At 44.5% G+C, this 18,621-nt stretch overlaps 1 pseudogene; it reads left to right on the forward strand.

Annotated features, from left to right (window-relative positions):
• The first annotated feature begins 8,888 nt into the window (after positions 1–8,888).
• On the forward strand, positions 8,889–10,519 carry LOC136628901 (uncharacterized; annotated as a pseudogene).
• The last annotated feature ends 8,102 nt before the right edge of the window (positions 10,520–18,621 follow it).

An 18,621-nucleotide genomic window follows, 5' to 3' on the forward strand; every position in this document is an offset into this window, starting at 1 on the left:
GAGTGATTTTAACAGGTTTGTTATGTACTTGACAAAGTCGTATTACTAGGACGAAACGCGTTGTACGGAATAAACTTATAATAGTTATATTAGCGACATCGGAGTGTATGTTCCTGAGCGCGGATCCGGGTTTTTTCTACACTATATTGCAAAGCGGCTCTCCTATTGAGGGCAGGAGGACAAAGCGGCTCTCTTGCTGTCTAGCCCAGCAGGATATAAGGGGACGACCGATATTTATTGAAGAACTATCCGGATACGGGGTGTCAGTGGAGATCATCCAGGAGGGATCTCCATTGAACACCGGGTGAGTGCTAATCCTTATATTGTGAAGTGTAATATACACGGTGCCATACCCGTAAATCCGGAGCGCTACCCTAATTTTGCATACTTTGGTCTTCATACTGAGGTAACAGAAAGGCTGCGCTGTGATTGGTTATTTCTTATACTGCTGAGGTAACCGGAAAGCTGCATTGTGATTGGTTGCTATTTCTTATACTGCTGAGGTAACATGAAAGCTGCGCTGTGATTGGTTGTTAATTCTTATACGGCTGAGATAAAATAAAAGCTGCACTGTGACTGGTTGCTATTTCTTAGACCGCTGTGGTAACATGAAAGCTGCACTATGATTGGTTGTTATTTATTATACTGCTGAGGTAACATGAAAGCTGTTCTGTGATTGGTTGCTACTTCTTATACTACTGAGTTTACATGAAAGCTGTGCAGTGATTGGTTGTTTTTTCTTATATTGCTGAGGCAGAATAAAAGCTGCACTGTGATTGGTTGCTATTCCTTATACTGCTGAGGTAACATGAAAGCTGCGCTGTGATTGGGCATTATACAAATGTCTGTCTGTCTTCGCAGCAATGCGCGAAGGGTAAGCTAGTGTTTATATAAATAACACGCATGAAGTTGGATATGTGAGTACCCTAATGTAAATCAAAGGGGTTTTACTGTCTGTATTACACATGTAATATCAAGCATGCATTTAATACGGGGTCCGAATACCCTGGTGTGAATATACATGGCCCTTTGAAGGTAACCATAATGTTGATGTGGTTCTCGGTGATATGACTGGCACGGGGACCAGCAACCGCAAGCTGTTAAGGCGCACCTGTCACTGAGCATTGCAGGTAGGTGTCCTTTATACTTACCTGGTCCTCGTTCCCTGTCAGCGCACGGACCGCACAGTGGACACAAAGCTGCACACAGAGCGCTCCCATATAGTGGGGACAAGGGGCCAGTAAGCAATACAATAGCCCCGCGCTCCCGCCACATGCAAAACACAACTTGGGGCTGCTGGCAGCGTCCCTTTAAGACGTCTAACAATTTGATTTCTAGTAAGGAAGAAGCTGTAAAGGTGAAGCCTGCGGTCAGAAGGACGGATGTGCCTCTTGTATAACACCCAGTGTGGGGCTGCCAGACTACAGCAGGCTGAGCAATGGGGGACCAGCAGCCATGATGTGAGGAGACTCTTACCAGAGCTTCTTGTTATCTCTCTGCTTTACATGAGGACAAAACTACATCTCCCATCATCCCCAGCGAGACAGATGTATGACATCCAGGACTGATTGCTAATATGAATGCCCTAATTATCCCTCCTTGTATAATATCTGTGGGGTATCTACAGTGCAAGGAGCTTATGTATAGCATCCAGGACTGATCGCTAATATGATTGCCTCCAATTATGATACAAGGGGGGGTATCTAGCGTACAAGGGATGTGTAACATCCAGGACTGATCACTAATATAACTACCCCCACTTAGTATACAAGGAGGGATATCTCTGGGGTATCTAGTAAACAATGAGCTATTGTAATACATCCAGGACTCCAGTTATTTATTGTAGCAACACGGGGGTTAAAGAGTACACCAGATGGTCACTTTTACTTCTTGGTTAGTTTATTCATACAAGCTTTAGCAGAACATAAAGGACTGGGTCTCCAGAGAAATAATAAAGTTTGCAAAAAAGTCCTTTTTCAATTTACTCCCTCCACAGGAGGAGCAAGTAAGTCCACAGCTGAGGGAAACAGTAATGGGTCCGTTGGTTTTCACAGACCTGTGGTTGTCCAGAGCGCAGCTGGTCCTTAAGTCTTAGTGTCCCCAGACCCCAGTCCTAGGGTAGGCATTCCCCAAGGGTCCTGCTGGAACAACGTAGCTCTTGGCCACATCGTCTCTCTGCGCAGAGGAGAAGTCAAGATTCAACTGAAGTCTGGTTCTCCCAGACACACACACCTCCCCCTCACTGCAACCTGTCTCTTTACATAGCATGCTGGTTTAGGTGTAAGATCTGGCCTGGAGTAAAATTGGACCAATCTACATCACAGAAGCTAATAACCTCTGTGACATATACCTTCCATTCCAGGCCAAACCTCTCACCTTGTTAGACTATCTATATATATATAAAGCTGAAAGCACTGACTGACTGACTCGCTGACTCACTCGCTGACTCACTCGCTGACTCACTCGCTGACTCACTCGCTCCCTCACTCGCTCCCTCACTCGCTCCCTCACTCGCTCCCTCACTCGCTCCCTCACTCGCTCCCTCACTCCCTCACTGACTCACCAGTAATACTCCAACTTCCCCATGGCGTGGAAACATGAAATTTGGCACGAGCATAGATTATGTCCAAAATAGCAAAAGCTAATGGGTCCCAACTCGATTATTCAATTCTAGCGCAAAGAAGTTGGCGTCCAAATTTTATGTACAAAATCTAATTCTCTCACTTCCCAGTGTCATAGAAACTTGAAATTTGGCACAAGCATTGATTATGTCATAAATAGGAAACGTTATTAGGTCACAACTCGATTATTCAATTCTAAGCGCAATAGAATTAGCGTACAAATTTTATGTGCGGAATCTACTTCTCTCACTTCCTGATGTCACAGAAATTTTAAACTTGGCACGGGCATTATGTAATAAATAGGAAAAGTAAAGGGGTCCCAACTCGATTATTCAATTCTAAGCGCAAAGAACCATGCAAAATGGTTTTATTTTTCTTTTTTTCCCTCGGTATCTCTAAAGTAACCACGACTTCATAAGATTTTCCGTGTGAACACCAGATAAACACCAGTACCAAATTAACTCGGGCGAAACTGGGTATATCAGCTAATATATATATATATACATACATATATATACATATATATATACATACATACATACATACATACATACATACATACGAAAGCCCTCACTGACTCACTTGTAATACTCCAACTTCCCCATTGCGTAGAAACTTGAAATTTGGCACGCGCATTGACTGTCATAAATAGGAAAAGTTAATGGGTCCCAACTCGATTATTCAATTCTAGCGCAAAATAATTGGCGCCCAAATTTTATGTACGGAATCTAATTCTCTCACTTCCCGATGTCATAGAAATTTGAAATTTGGCACAAACATTGACTATGTCATAAATAGGAAAAGTTAATGGGTCCCAACACGATTTTTCATTTCTAGCGCAAAAGAATTAGCATCCAAATTTTATGTACGTAATCTTATTCTCTCACTTGAAATTTGGCACAAGCATTGATTATGTCATAAGTAGGAAAAGCTAATGGGTCCCAATTCGATTATTCAATTCCAAGTGCAAAAGAATTAACGTCCAAATTGTACGTATGTAATCTAATTTTCTCACTTACCGATGTCATAGAAACTTGAAATTTGGCACGAGCATTGAATATGTCATAAATAGGAAAAGCTAATGGGTCCCAACTCGATTATTCAATTCTAAGCGCAAAAGAATTAGCGTCCAAATTTACATACGTAATCTAATTCTCTCACTTCCCGATGCAACAAATAATTACCCAAATTTTTAGCGCACAAATGTGAAATTTGCCATGACCTTTCTTTCTTACTATAATATTGGGAATTTAAAGAGTTGCAACTTGATTATTTAATCCTATGCATAAAAGTAAATGACACCCTATGTAATGTAACTAATAACACACATCTGTACTGCACAAACTTGGCATGACCATTCCTATGTTATGTAACTAATAACATATCTGTACCCCCGCAATATATGAGACAGTTATCAAAGCAAAACGTATTTAGAAATATGAGTATATACTGACAGGAATAAAACTGACTGTCGTATGTATTGAATGGCTGTAAAGTACAAAAGGAAGTGGACATGGACTGCTGGGATGGAGTATGCCTTGAAGTATAGCAAGGGGCTGCAACCTTCAGTGTGGGTAGAAAATTTGAATTAAAAGGGGCGTTACCTTTCAGGGTAAAAATGAGGAGAGTGTGTGAGGTGGACATTTTGTGGGGTGACATTTTTACATACAGTCTGAGATAAATCTCTCTCCTATCTGCCTATACACTGTGAAAAATCTAACTGACGTGTGTAATGAGCAGCGTTTGAGGGGTGGACATTCTGTGTAGTGGCATTTTCATATACAGTCTGAGGAAAATCTCTTCTATCTGCCTATACACTGAGAGGAATCTAACTGGCCTGTATGTAATGAAAAAATATCTCTTCTATCTGCCTATGCACTGAAATTAAGCAAGAAATACAATTTATGAGAGAGGGTTTATTTTCAAAAATATATAAAGCCTAGGAAAGTTCTTTTTGGCACACGCACTACTTTTAGGCCTTTAACTTCAGGTAATAGGCAGGCATTTTTGAGAAATTCATTGCCCATCCGTGATAATTTACAATAAAATTGTGAATCTTGAAAAAAAATGTAACTTATTTCCCATTAAACTATTAAAGGGGTTGTCCCGCGCCAAAACGTTTTTTTTTTTTTTAACCCCCCCCCCCCCCCCCCCCCGTTCGGCGCGAGACAACCCCGATGCAGGGGTTAAAAAAACAAACCGCACAGCGCTTACCTGAATCCCGGCGGTCCGGCGTCTTCATACTCACCTGCTGAAGATGGCCGCCGGGATCCTCTGTCTCCGTGGACTGCAGGGCTTCTGTGCGGTCCATTGCCGATTCCAGCCTCCTGATTGGCTGGAATCGGCACGTGACGGGGCGGAGCTACACGGAGCCGGCATTCTGCACCAGCAGCCCCATAGAAGACTGCAGAAGACCGGGACTGCGCAAGCGCGGCTAATTTGGCCAACGGAGGCCGAAAATTAGTCGGCTCCATGGGAACGAGGACGCCAGCAACGGAGCAGGTAAGTATAAAACTTTTGATAACTTCTGTATGGCTCATAATTAATGCACAATGTACATTACAAAGTGCATTAATATGGCCATACAGAAGTGTATAACCCCACTTGCTGCCGCGGGACAACCCCTTTAAATCTATCTTATCTGAATTTATTTGTAAACAAAATGTCTCTTGAATTCATCATTGTTGATGGACACGCTACCCCACACAAAGTGGTAAATATTCCTCCGGATGGTTCCTGTCTTTTCCACTCTTTATCTTATTTACTTTATGGAAATCTGACTAGAAGCAACTCCATCCGCTGTCTTATTGTCAACCATGTACTGTGCTGTTGGCAGAGGTTAAAAGTCTGGACGGATGATGGGAGAGGTAGTAAATATTTAACAGAAAAAGACTACAGGGAAGAAATGTTAAAACCCACTACCTATGGTTGTGCTCGCGAGTTGGTGGCAGCAGGAGAAATATTTCCTTTTTTACTTTGAAGTTTATTACAATAAAACAAACTGTCATGCTTTTGGTCAACAAGGGAGGCCTGTCAAAAGACTTCGATTCAGCGGTGAGGATTTTAGCAATGGTCACTTTGACGTTTATGAAGAAGTTGTAGCCTTACCTCAAACTGTCAAAGAACACACACTAAGTGTGGCAACACCTGCTAAGACACAAAAATATGAGGTGAACATGAGAACAAGTCAACAAAACAGTTCAGATGAAGACAGGTCCCTTAAACCAAAACGTCGAAGGTACAAAGGGAAATTTTCAGATGCTGCCAGGAGAAAACAGCAACGAGACGCTGCATCAAAATATGCAAAAACTCACCCAGAAGTCCATCGCAAATCTGTAGCAAAGTACACTGAAAAAAATTCACAAGCTCATAGAGACACAGCAGCTAAATACACCCAACACCACCCTGATGTACATGTGAAGGCAGTTGCTAAATACACCCAACAACACCCTGATGTAAACAGGAAGGCAGTTGCTAAATACACCCAACAACACCCTGATGTAAACAGGAAGGCAGTTGCTAAATACACCCAACACCCTGATGTACACAGGAAGGCAATTGCTAAATACACGCAGCCACACCCTGATGTAAACATGAAGGCTGTTGCTAAATACACCCAACACCCTGATGTAAACATGAAGGCAGTAACTAGTCAACAATACCCTTAGGTAAATAGAGCCTGTGTTAAAAAGTACACTGGGTCAAATCCTAAAGTTCATCAAGATGCTGCAGCAAAATATGTCCAGACTCATCCACATGTTAATTGAGCCGCTGTTTCCAGATACGATCCACACAATGAAAAAGGACTTCAGCGTAAAAAGCAAGTTTGGAGTAAAAAGGAAAATTCTGGATTTACATATGATCCTGATATTTTATATGAAAGTGATCAATCTGTCACTATAGGAGGTATGGAAACTGTTTTCTGTGAAGCTCTAAAGTGGAAAAATGAGACTCCTGGAATGTGCTGTTGTAGTGGTAAAGTTCAACTTCCTCCATTTACAGACCTACCCATACTTCTTAATTCTCTTTCCATAGGGGAACATCCTGAAAGTGAACACTTTTTGAATTCAATCCAAAAATACAACAGTGTGTTCCAAATGGCTTTGTTACGATCGTGTGGGCAACCTAAGACTGGGAGCTCACACAATTGTACCCAAATGGGGATAGAATGGATGTCATGGACGCACACAGGTAGCACCAGGGTCACACGGGATTCACACAGGTTTCAGGCAACTGACCCTGTTCTTCACAGGAGGATGGCATGGACCTACCTAAGTGGGGGATTCACCCCAATAAAGGGCGGTCTTCGGAACTGGGCCCTAACTGATCCACTAGGAGCCACACCCCAGAACAGGAGACATACACATGCCACATGACAAAGACAGAACAACAGGACACAGAGCCAGAATACACAGGATACAGCAGCCACAATGCCACCACTGGTAGCACATAAGCTGAATATAAATACCAGATATTGGTTGACATTTTGTACAAAACATGGAAGCTAGCGGGCCACTTCACGGCTCCTGGTTATACCGCTAGTCCCTACGCTAACCAGGAGTCCAGCAGAACAGGACAGAGTTCACACAGAAAGCTGCAACAAGACAGGACACATATAGCAGGTCATACAGCAAACTGACACAAAACAAACATACAAACAGACATGAACCAGCAAGACAGAGATCACTCAGCAAAGCTTGCAAAAGGACAGAACAGAGCACTGGACACAGCCAGCTGCAACATATAGAAACCCAGACAGCCTCCACCCAGAGCTCACATGCACACAGATGGAACTCCAGCAAGTCTATGGCTAGGGTCACACAGGGCGGATTTGTTGCGGTTTTTCCGTTGCGGTTTTGACGCAGAAGAACTGCTTCTGCGGCAAAACCACTTCAAAGGTTAATTTGGGCTTGCGGATTTTCGTGCGGAAAGCGTGCAGCGCTTTTTTACTTTTGTTGCGTATTTGTCGCGTATTTGGTGCTGTTTTGGCTGTGTCCATAGAGGTCTATGGACAAAAAAGCGCTGCGGAAACAACCAAAGAATGAACATGCTGCATCTTTTAAAACCGCAACGCAGTTGCATTTCCGCACTGCGGCTGTGCGGAAAACATCCGTCCTGTGAGAACAGCTTTTTGGCAAATCTCATTTGTGCTGCATTGCACTGCAAACGCAGCAGTTTTGCCGCAGTGCGGATATGCAACGGCAATCCACGGCAAAACCGCAGCAAATCCGCCCTGTGTGACCCCAGCCTATGTGTTCTCATACCAGGGGGAATAGACAGTCAGCCACAGAGCTGACATAGGGGGCTGTGTCAGGGATCCACCAACTGACTCACTGGAAGCAGAGAGACACATACCTACTTACAAACACAGATCAGAGTGGAAACAAGCTGAACATGACTGATACAAGTTCCAGCCCACAGAAGTAACATGACTGCTCACCCTGGGGACCCAGCCAGACTGACTAGAAGCTGGGTTTATATGTGAGCACAGACCCAGGAGATTGGCTAGCAGGAAGTACCACACCCAGCCAGCTCAATTAACCCTCAACCACCTGTAACTGTGCTGCTAGGAGTACATAGTACAACAGATCCCAGCAGCATACGTAACAGACTTCTTTTGGAGCTAAGAAGGTTGTGGAAGGAAATTTTTTGCCTACCTTCAAAGTTCAAAGACAGGTTTACCACTTAATAGGTAGTTTATTGGCATCTCCTGAACATCAGCATACGTTTGTTACAAATTTATTTTGTCGGTGATGAAGAAGAACAAATTAATATAAGATGTAAAAATGCATCTCTTGTCAATCCTAATTTGATTCGACAGCTTCAAAGAATGCTTCATGACTGCAACCCGTACATTAAAGACTTTAAATCTGCAGTGGAAAGTCTACCCAGTGATGACAAGGATCAGTTTCAAATAGTCATTCATGCTGAAAGAAATCCTGTAAATGCTCATAAGGGCTGTTTAACAAACCTACAGTCAATGAAGTTGCAGTCGTCATAGTAGGCCAAGCATTTGGAAAAACAGACAGCAAACTTTATGGAATCAGCGAAATTCATCGATCATATGATGCTTTACAGTACCCAATTATGTTTTGCTATGGAGAAGATGGCTATTCCATATCTCTGCCTCAGGTACATCCTACCACGAAACAGCCACTTAACAAAACAATCTCAGCTTTGAATTTTTATGTGTATCGTCTAATAAGACAAAATTAACAAAATCACATATTCCACTGTAGATCCTTCCTTAGCCAGTTTTTGGTGGACATGTATGCAAAAATAGAAACAGAGAGGTTAAATTTCATCCGAAATAACCAGAAAACATTGAGAGCAGAAAGTTACATTCACCTCAAAGACGCCATTGATAAAAATGATGCAGACATCAGACAGTTGGGCCAGGCTGTTATCTTGCCATCGTCATTCACAGGAGTACCACAGTACATGCACAAACGTACCCAGGATGCGATGACCTATGTGTGTCACTATGGCCGTCCAGACTTATTCATTACCTTTACGTGTAACCCAAAATGGACAGAAATTACAGAAGCTCTACTGCCCAGGCAGAAACCCCAGCATCGTCATGACATCACAAGTCGAGTTTTCCATCTTAAAGTTAAAAAGATCATGAGTTTGTTACCCAAAGGGAGTCTTTTTGGAAAGCCCAGATGTTACATGCATTCTGTCGAATGGCAGAAACGTGGTCTCCCTCACATTCATATTTTGTTATGGCTTGAAAAAGCAATTACACCAGACCGTATTGACAATATAATTTGTGCAGAGATACCAAATCAAAAGAAGATCCTATTCTGTACAACATTGTTAAACGTAATATGATACATGGGCCATGTGGAAACTTCAACACACATTCCCAGTGCATAAAGGATGGCAAGTGCTCCAAGAGTTACCCAAAGCCATTCCCCAGTGAGACCCAGACTGGTGATGATGGGTATCCGAAGTACAGAAGAAGATCGCCAAGTGAGGGTGGGTTTACAGTAACTATTGAGAAGGCTCAAGGGACTTGGGTACTTGATAACAGCTCGGTAGTTCCTTTTAATCCTGTTCTTCTCCGCACCTTTAATGCACACATCAATGTTGAGTACTGCAATTCTGTCAAATCCATTAAATATATGTGCAAGTATGTGAATAAAGGTAGTGATCAGGCCACGTTCGCAGTGGAGAATGAATGTGATGAAATAAACATATACCTGACAGGTCGCTATATTAGCAGTTCTGAAGCCATTTGGCGCATTTTCTCTTTTCCATTCAATGAAATATTCCTTTCTGTAAAGCACCTTGCGGTTCATCTGGACAAAGAGTCTAATTTCACTGCAGATAATGCAATAGACAAAATTAACACCCCTTCAAAAACTACTCTTATAGGATTTTTTGAACTGTGTAAGGTTGATGGCTTAGCAAGAACCCTCCTATACCACGAAGTTCCTTCATTCTATTTCTGGAAAAAAGATAGATTTGTTCAAAGAGAACAAGGAACATGCGTTATCGGATATCCAGGAGTGACAAAAGACACAGTTCTTGGTAGAGTTTATACAGTACATCCAAATAACTCTGAATGTTACCAATTGCGACTGCTGCTGCATGAGGTTCGGGGCCCCACATCTTTCAGTCATCTAAAAACTGTTGATGGTGTGCTGCATCTAACATTCCAGTCAGCATGTAAGTCACTCGGCTTACTTGAGGATGACAGTCATTGGAATAAAACATTGGAAGAAGCAGCTTTGTCTGATTCAGCAGTTAGGTTGAGAGAATTGTTTGCCATCATGGTGGTCATTTGTCAGGTGTCTGAGCCATTGCTGTTGTGGGAGACTCACAAAGACAATTTCTTTGAGGATATCTTGAGGCAAGTGCAGAGACATAATCAAGAAATAAACACAAAATAAAGAGCATATTTATAACAAGACCTTGATTTTGCTGGAAGACATCATTCTGTCTTTGGGAGGCCAAACCTTACAAGAGTATAGCTTACCAGAATCAATACGAACTGATGACATTTTGAAAAACCGAGAATGTCTGAAGCAAATTAACCCCTTAATGACATGGCCTATTTTGGCGTTGAGGACCAAGCGATTTTTTGGTATTTTTCCATCTCCATTTTCCAAAAGCCATAACTTTTTTATTTTTCCGTGGACGCAGCCGTATAAGGGCTTGTTTTTTGCGTGGCGAGCTGTAGTTTTTATCGGTGCCACTTTTGGGTACATAGACTATATCGTAATTTTTATTATTTTTTTTATGATAACAGGGAGAGAAAACGCATCAATTCTGCCATAGATTTCTTTTTCTTTTTTTTTTACAGCGTTAATCATGTAGCATAAATGATGCACTAAATTTTTTCTGCAGGTCGGTACGGTAACAACGATACCAAAATTGTTATATTTTTTTAGGTTTTTACACTTTTTTGTATTAAAACACCCTTTTTTTGGAAATCTTTTTTTTTTCTCTATAGCTGCATTCAAAGTCCTGTAACTTTTTTATTTTTCTATGTACGGAGCTCTATTAGGGCTTATTTTTTGCGAGACGAGCTGTGGTTTTTATTGGTACCATTTTGGGGAATGTACGGCTTTTTTGATCACTTTTATTGCATTTTTTGGGAGGCAAAATGCTAAAAATTAGCATTTTGCCTCTGTTTTTTAGCGTTTTTTTTTACGCTTTTTGTCGTACAAAATAAAAAGCGTGTTCATCTTTTTGTACACGTTGTTATGGACGCGTCAATATCCAATATGTGGGGGTTTAATTTTTTTCCCTTTTTTTTATGCTAATATTAGAAAAGCATAAAAAATGGGTTTTTTTACATTTTTTTTTACATTTTTCTTTTTTTTACACTTTTCTTTTTTTTACACTATTTGAGTCCCTCTGAGGGACTTGCAGCACTGTGCCTATGATCGCTGTTATAAGGCATGGCAGAGCTACTCCTCTGCCATGCCTTATCGCTTGTACAGCGATTATAGGCACAGGTAATACAGGACGCCAGTGTCTGGCGTCCTGTTGCCATGGTGACAGGCCAGGCTCTCACGATGACATCGCGATAGCCGGCTGGAGACAGAGAGGGAGTGCGCTCCCTCTGTGAACTCCTTCCCTGCCACGATCTACTTAGATCGCGGCAGGGAAGGGGTTAACAGGGGGGGGGGGCGCATCTCCGATGTCCCCCCGCTGTTGCAGCGGGACGCCGGCTGTGACTGACAGCCGTCTCCCGCTGTGGGATAGCGCGGGATCTTATGTGATCTCGCGCTATCCCCAGGACGTAACGATACATCCTGTTGCGGGAAGTACCAGGCTCCCAGGACGTACCGGTACGGGAAGGGGTTAATTACGATGTTGCAATACTGTAAGACACAGTGACAAAACATGAAGCATGCCTTACTGATGACCAAAAGATTGTCTACCATGAAGTACTACAAAGTGTTGAGTCTAATTCAAACAAAGTCTTCTTTTTGGATGCATCAGGAGGAACTGGAAAAACCTACTTGATAAATTTGTTGTTAGCCAAAGTAAGGAGCACAAAAAACATTGCAATCGCTGTAGCATCCTCAGGCATTGCTGCTACACTACTACAGGGAGGAAGAACATCACACGCCACCTTCAATCTGCCATTAAATTTAAATCGAGTTGAAGCCCCAGTCTGCAGCATTTCGAAGCAGAGTGACCTTGCATCAGTACTCCAAGACTGTAAACTTATAGTGTGGGATGAATGTACAATGTCGCATAAAGCCGGAATAGAGGCAGTTGACCGCACTCTTCGAGATCTCCGTAACAGCAACAAACTTATGGGAGGAGTCGCAGTGTTGTTCTCAGGAGACTTCAGGCAAACTTTACCTGTCATACCCCAAGGTACTGGTGCTGATGAGGTCAATGCTTGCTTCAAGAGTTCCTTCCTTTGGCCAAAAGTAGAAAAATCTCTTTCTACAAATATGAGGGTTCATCTGAGGGGTGACATCAATGCCGGGAATTTGCTAATCTTCTGTTAAAAATAAGTAATAGAGATATTAACAACATCCATAGCATCCTTAAGATCCCACCAAACCTGTGTACTACTGTCGACTCTGTAGACAGTCTCATAGCAGAAGTATATCCTGACATTAAACACCTCAGACAGAAACCTGCCTCTTGGCTACGAGAAAGAGCATTGTTAACGCCTACAAACGCTTCTGCCTCTGCGTTAAATCATTGTTTGTTAGAACGTCTTGGTGGAAGTGAGACTGTTTACAAGTCGATTGACTCAGTTCTGAACAGTGATGATGCTGTCAACTATCCTGTTGAGTTTCTTAATACACTGGAGCTGCCAGGAATGCCAGCTCACCGCCTTACTCTCAAAGTCAGAGCAGCCATAATGTTGTTACGGAATTTGAACCCTCCAAAACTGTAATGGAACAAGGCTGCAAATAAAGACACTGCAACCGAATGTTATTGAGGCGACTGTGTTCACAGGCTGCGGTGAAGGTGAAACAGTGTTTATTCCACGGATACCTATAATCCCTTCAGACTACATTTTTTAATTTAAGCGGCTTTAATTTCCTATTAAATTATGCTTCGCCATGACTATTAACAAGTCACAGGGGCAGTCACTGACAAAGGCAGGTATAGATGTGAGACAGGGCTGTTGCTCTCATGGCCAGTTCTGTGTGGCGTGTTCTCGAATCGGCCAGCCAAGTAACCTGTTCATACTGGCTCCTGGGGGTGACAAAGAGGCCCTCACCACTTAATACCATTATTTGATTTCTATTTGTAAAATTTATGGAAAATGTGAAGTTTTAAATGTTTCTTTTAAGCAAAGTCTTAACCTTACCTATGATGAGAGTTACATTCCTAAGGTTAGTATTTTAATAGAGATGAGCGAGCACTAAAATGCTCGGGTGCTCGTTGCTCGAGTTGAACTTTCTGCAATGCTCGAGAGTTCGTTTCGAGTAACGAACCCCATTGAAGTCAATGGGCGACTCGAGCATTTTTGTATATGACCGTTGCTCCGCTTAGGTTTTCACTTGTGAAAATCTGGAAAACCTACGAAAGTGATGGAAACGCCACAGAAACGGATAGGGCAGGGGAGGGGCAACATGCAGGGCTGCATCTCAGGCTCCCAGGTCTCACTATTAAGCCACAATAGCGGCAAGAGTATGCCCACCCCCCCCTAACAATTTTTACTTCGGACAAACCCTCATTAGCAAGGCACACCTTAGCTAAGCACCACACTACCTCCAACCAACCACAATCACTGCCTGCGGGTCACACCTCTGCCTCTTCTCCTGGGTTACATGCTGCCCAACCCCCTGCATGACCCAGCGTCCACAGCACTCACAAAAGTGTCCCTGCGCAGCCTTCAGCTGCCCTCATGCCACACGCTCGCTTCATAGCCACACCAACCTCATGTCTATTTCCAAGTGCGTCTGCCATGAGGAGGAATCGGAGGCACAAACTGCAGAGGGTTGCCAGTGACAGGTAGCGATATTCTGTAAAAGGGGGGGGGGGGTGACAGCCCACAATGCAGTTGAGAATCAAAGAGAAATTGACGTTCGATCTTCATTCCAATAAAGTGCTGCAAACGTGGGCATGAGTTACATAGCTATGGGAAAGCCATGTGCCCACACAGTATTCATTCTGCCTAGATGTTGGATAGCTCAATCGATACTGCAAGGGGAAAGCCATCTGCACTCTGCCTCCTACCCAAGTCAGTCAGTGTCTTTGTGCCAGACAGGTAAATAACCGCAATGGGTAGTCTGTGTGCACCAACAGCATAGGTGGGTCCAAGGCAACCCAAGACATGAACCATGAAGAAATCAAAGTGCCCAAACATGGCAGATTTTCACTGCGCCGAGGACAAAGGCCTCAGCACAAACCTTCAGCAATCGTAGACATGAAGCGGACTTCGATGCTAGTTCAGCTGCGAAGGTCTCAGTAAATCACTTACGTTTTCTTTCACCGCTCCAATGACTGGATAAGCCAGAAGAAAAATAGTTCCACAGGCCCAACCTGGCGTACTTGCAGTTTCCCCGGGGCGTAGGCCTCAGCCAACAGCTTCAGCAATCATAGCCATGAAGCTGACTTCGATGCTAGTTCATCTGCGACGGGCTCATTAAATCAGTTACGTTTTCTTTCACCGCTCCAATGACTGGATAAGCCAGAAGAAAAATAGTTCCACAGGCCCAACCTGGCGTACTTGCAGTTTCCCCGGGGCGTAGGCCTCAGCCAACAGCTTCAGCAATCATAGCCATGAAGCTGACTTCGATGCTAGTTCATCTGCGCCGGGCTCATTAAATCAGTTACGTTTTCTTTCACCGCTCCATTGACTGGATTAGCCAGGAAAAAGCTCCACAGGCCCAACCTGGCGTACTGGTAGTTCCCCCGGGACGTAGGCCACGGCCAACAGCTTCAGCAATCGTAAGCATGAAGCGGACTTCGATGCTGGTTCATCTGCGACGGGCTCATTAAATCAGTTACGTTTGCTTTCACCGCTGCAATCACTGGATTAGCCAGGAAAAATTTCCACAAGCCCAACCTGGCGTACTTGCAGTTCCCCCGGGACGTAGGCCTCAGCCAACAGCTTCAGCAATCGTAGGCATGAAGCGGACTTCGATGCTAGTTCATCTGCACCGGGCTCAATAAATCAATTACGTTTTCTTTCACCGCTCCAATGACTGGATAAGCCAGGAAGTAGTTCCACAGGCCCAACCTGGCGTACTTGCCGTTCCCCCGGGACCTAGGCCTTGGCCAACACCTTCAGCAATCGTAGACATGAAGCGGACTTCGATGCTAGTAGATCTGCGACGGGCTCATTAAATCAGTTATGTTTGCTTTCACTGCTCCAATGACTGGATTAGCAGAAAAACGTTCCACAGGCCCAACCTGGTGCAGTTGCAGTTCCCCTGGGACCTAGGAATCGGCCAACAGCTTCAGCAATCGTAGGCAGGAAGCGGACTTCGATGGTAGTTCAGCTGCGAAGGTCTCAGTAAATCAGTTACGTTTGCCTTTACCGCTCCAATGACTGGATAAGCCAGGAAAAAGTTCCACAGGCCTAACCTGGCACAGTTGCAGTTCCCCCGGAACCTAGGCCTCGGCCAACAGCTTCAGCAATCGTAGGCATGAAGCAGACTTCGATGCTAGTTCATCTGCGCCAGGCTCATTAAATCAGCTACGTTTTCTTTCACCACTCCAATTACAGGATAAGCCAGGAAAAAGTTCCACAGGCCCAACCTGGCGTACTTGCAGTTCCACCGGGACCTAGGCCTCAGCCAACAGCTTCAGCATTCGTAGGCATGAAGCGGACTTCGATGCTAGTTGATCTGCGACGGGCTCAATAAATCAATTACGTTTTCTTTCATTGCTCCAATGACTGGATTAGCCAGAAGAAAAATAGTTCAACAGGCACAAACTGGCGAACTTGCAGTTCACCCGGGACCTAGGCCTTGGCCAACAGCTTCAACAATCGTAGGCATGAAGTAGACTTCGATGCTAGTTCATCTGCGACAGGCTCATTAAATCAGTTACGTTTGCTTTCACCGCTCTAATGACTGGATCAGCAGGAAAAAGTTCTACAGGCCCAGCCTGGCGCAGTTGCAGTTCCCCCGGGACCTAGGAATCGGCCAACAGCTTCAGCAATCGTTGGCATGAAGCAGACTTCGATGCTAGTTCATCTGCGCTGGGCTCATTAAATCAGTTACATTTTCTTAAACCACTCCAATGACTGCATTAGCCAGGATAAAGTTCCACAAGCCCAACATGGTGTACTTGCAGTTCCCCCGGGACGTAGGCCCCAGCCAACAGCTTTAGCAATCGTAGGCATGAAGCTGACTTCGAAGCTAGTTCATCTGCGACAGGCTCATTAAATCAGTTACGTTTTCTTTCATCGCGCCGATGACTGGATTAGCAGGAAAGCGTTCCACAAGCCCAACCTGGCGCAGTTGCAGTTTCCCCGGGACCTAGGAATCGGCCAACAGCTTCAGCAATCGTAGGCATGAAGCGGACTTCGATGCTAGTTCATCGTCGACGGGCTCAATAATTCAGTTACGATTTCTTTCACCGCTCCAATGACTGCATTAGCCAGAATAAAGTTCCACAAGCCCAACCTGGCGTACTTGCAGTTCCCCCGGGACGTAGGTCTTGGCCAACAGCTTCAGCAATCGTAGACATGAAGCGGACTTCGATGCTAGTTCATCTGCTTCGGGCTCAATACATCAATTAAGTTTGCTTTCACCGCTCCAATGACTGGATTAGCCAGGAAAAAGTTCCACAGGCCAAACCTGGCGTACTTGCAGTTCCCCCGGGATGTAGGCCTCAGCCAACAGCTTCAGCAATCGTAGGCATGAAGCGGACTTCGCTGCTAGTTCATCTGCGCCAGGCTCAATAAATCAATTACGTTTACTTTCAACGCTCCAATGACTGGATTAGCAGGAAAATGTTCCACAGGCCCAGCCTGGCGCAGTTGCAGTTCCCCCTGGACCTAGGAATCGGCCAACAGCTTCAGCAATCGTGGACATGAAGCGGACTTCGATCTTAGTTCATCTGTGACGGGGTCATTAAATCAGTTACGTTTGCTTTCACCGCTTCAATGACTGGATTAGCCAGGAAAAAGTTCCACAGGCCCAACCTGGCGTACTTGCAGTTCCACCGGGACCTAGACCTCAGCCAACAGCTTCAGCAATCATACGCATGAAGCAGTCTTCGATGCTAGTTAATATGCACCGGGCTCAATATATCAATTTCATTTTCTTTCACTGCTCCAATGACTGGATTAGCCAGAAGAAAAATAGTTCCCCAGGCCCAACCTGGCGTACTTGCAGTTTCCCCGAGACCTAGGTCTCAGCCAACAGCTTCAGCAATCGTAGGCATGAAGCTGACTTCGATGCTAGTTCATCTGCGACGAGCTCATTAAATCAGTTACGTTTTCTTTCACCGCTCCAATGACTGCATTAGCCAGGATAAAGTTCCACAAGCCCAACTTGGCGTAGTTGCAGTTCCCCCGGGAGGTAGACCTCAGCCAACAGCTTCAACAATCGTAGACATGAAGTGGACTTCGAAGCTAGTTCATCTGCGACGGGCTCATTAAATCAGTTACGTTTGCTTTCATTGCTCTAATGACTGGATTAGCAGGAAAAAGTTCCACAGGCCCAGCCTGGCGCAGTTGCAGTTCCCCCGGAACCTAGGAATCGGCCAATAGCTTCAGCATTCGTAGGCATGAAGCGGACTTCGATGCTAGTTCATCGTCGACGGGCTCATTAATTCAGTTACGTTTTCTTTCACCGCTCCAATGACTGGATAAGCCAGGAAAAAGTTCCACAGACCCAACCTGGCGTACTTGCACTTCCCCCGGGACCTAGGCCTTGGCCAACAGCTTCAACAATCGTAGGCATGAAGCGGACTTCGATGCTAGTTCATCTGCAACGGGTTCATTAAATCAGTTATGTTTGCTTTCACCGCTCCAATGACTGAATTAGCAGAAAAACGTTCCACAGGCCCAACCTGGCGCAGTTGCAGTTCCCCCGGGACCTAGGAATCGGCCAACAGCTTCAGCAATCGTAGACATGAAGCGGACTTCGATGCTAGTTCATCTGCAACGGGTTCATTAAATCAGTTATGTTTGCTTTCACCGCTTCAATGACTGGATAAGCAGGAGAAAGTTCTACAGGCCCAACCTGGCGTATTTGCAGTTCCCCCGGGATGTAGACCTCAGCCAACAGCTTCAGCAATCGCAGGCATGAAGCGGACTTCGATGCTAGTTCATCTGCGACAGGCTCATTAAATCAATTACGTTTTCTTAAACCACTCCAATGACTGCATTAGCCAGGATAAAGTTCCACAAGCCCAACCTGGCATAGTTGCAGTTCCCCCGGGACGTAGGCCTCAGCCAACAGCTTCAGCAATCGTAGGCATGAAGGGGACTTCGATGCTAGTTCATCTGCGACGGGCTCATTAAATCAGTTACGTTTTCTTTCACCGCTCCAATGACTGGATTAGCAGGAAAACGTTCCACAGGCCCAACCTGGCGCAGTTGCAGTTC

The sequence above is a fragment of the Eleutherodactylus coqui genome, chromosome 1 (assembly GCF_035609145.1).
Source record: "Eleutherodactylus coqui strain aEleCoq1 chromosome 1, aEleCoq1.hap1, whole genome shotgun sequence".
Classification (NCBI taxonomy): domain Eukaryota; kingdom Metazoa; phylum Chordata; class Amphibia; order Anura; family Eleutherodactylidae; genus Eleutherodactylus; species Eleutherodactylus coqui.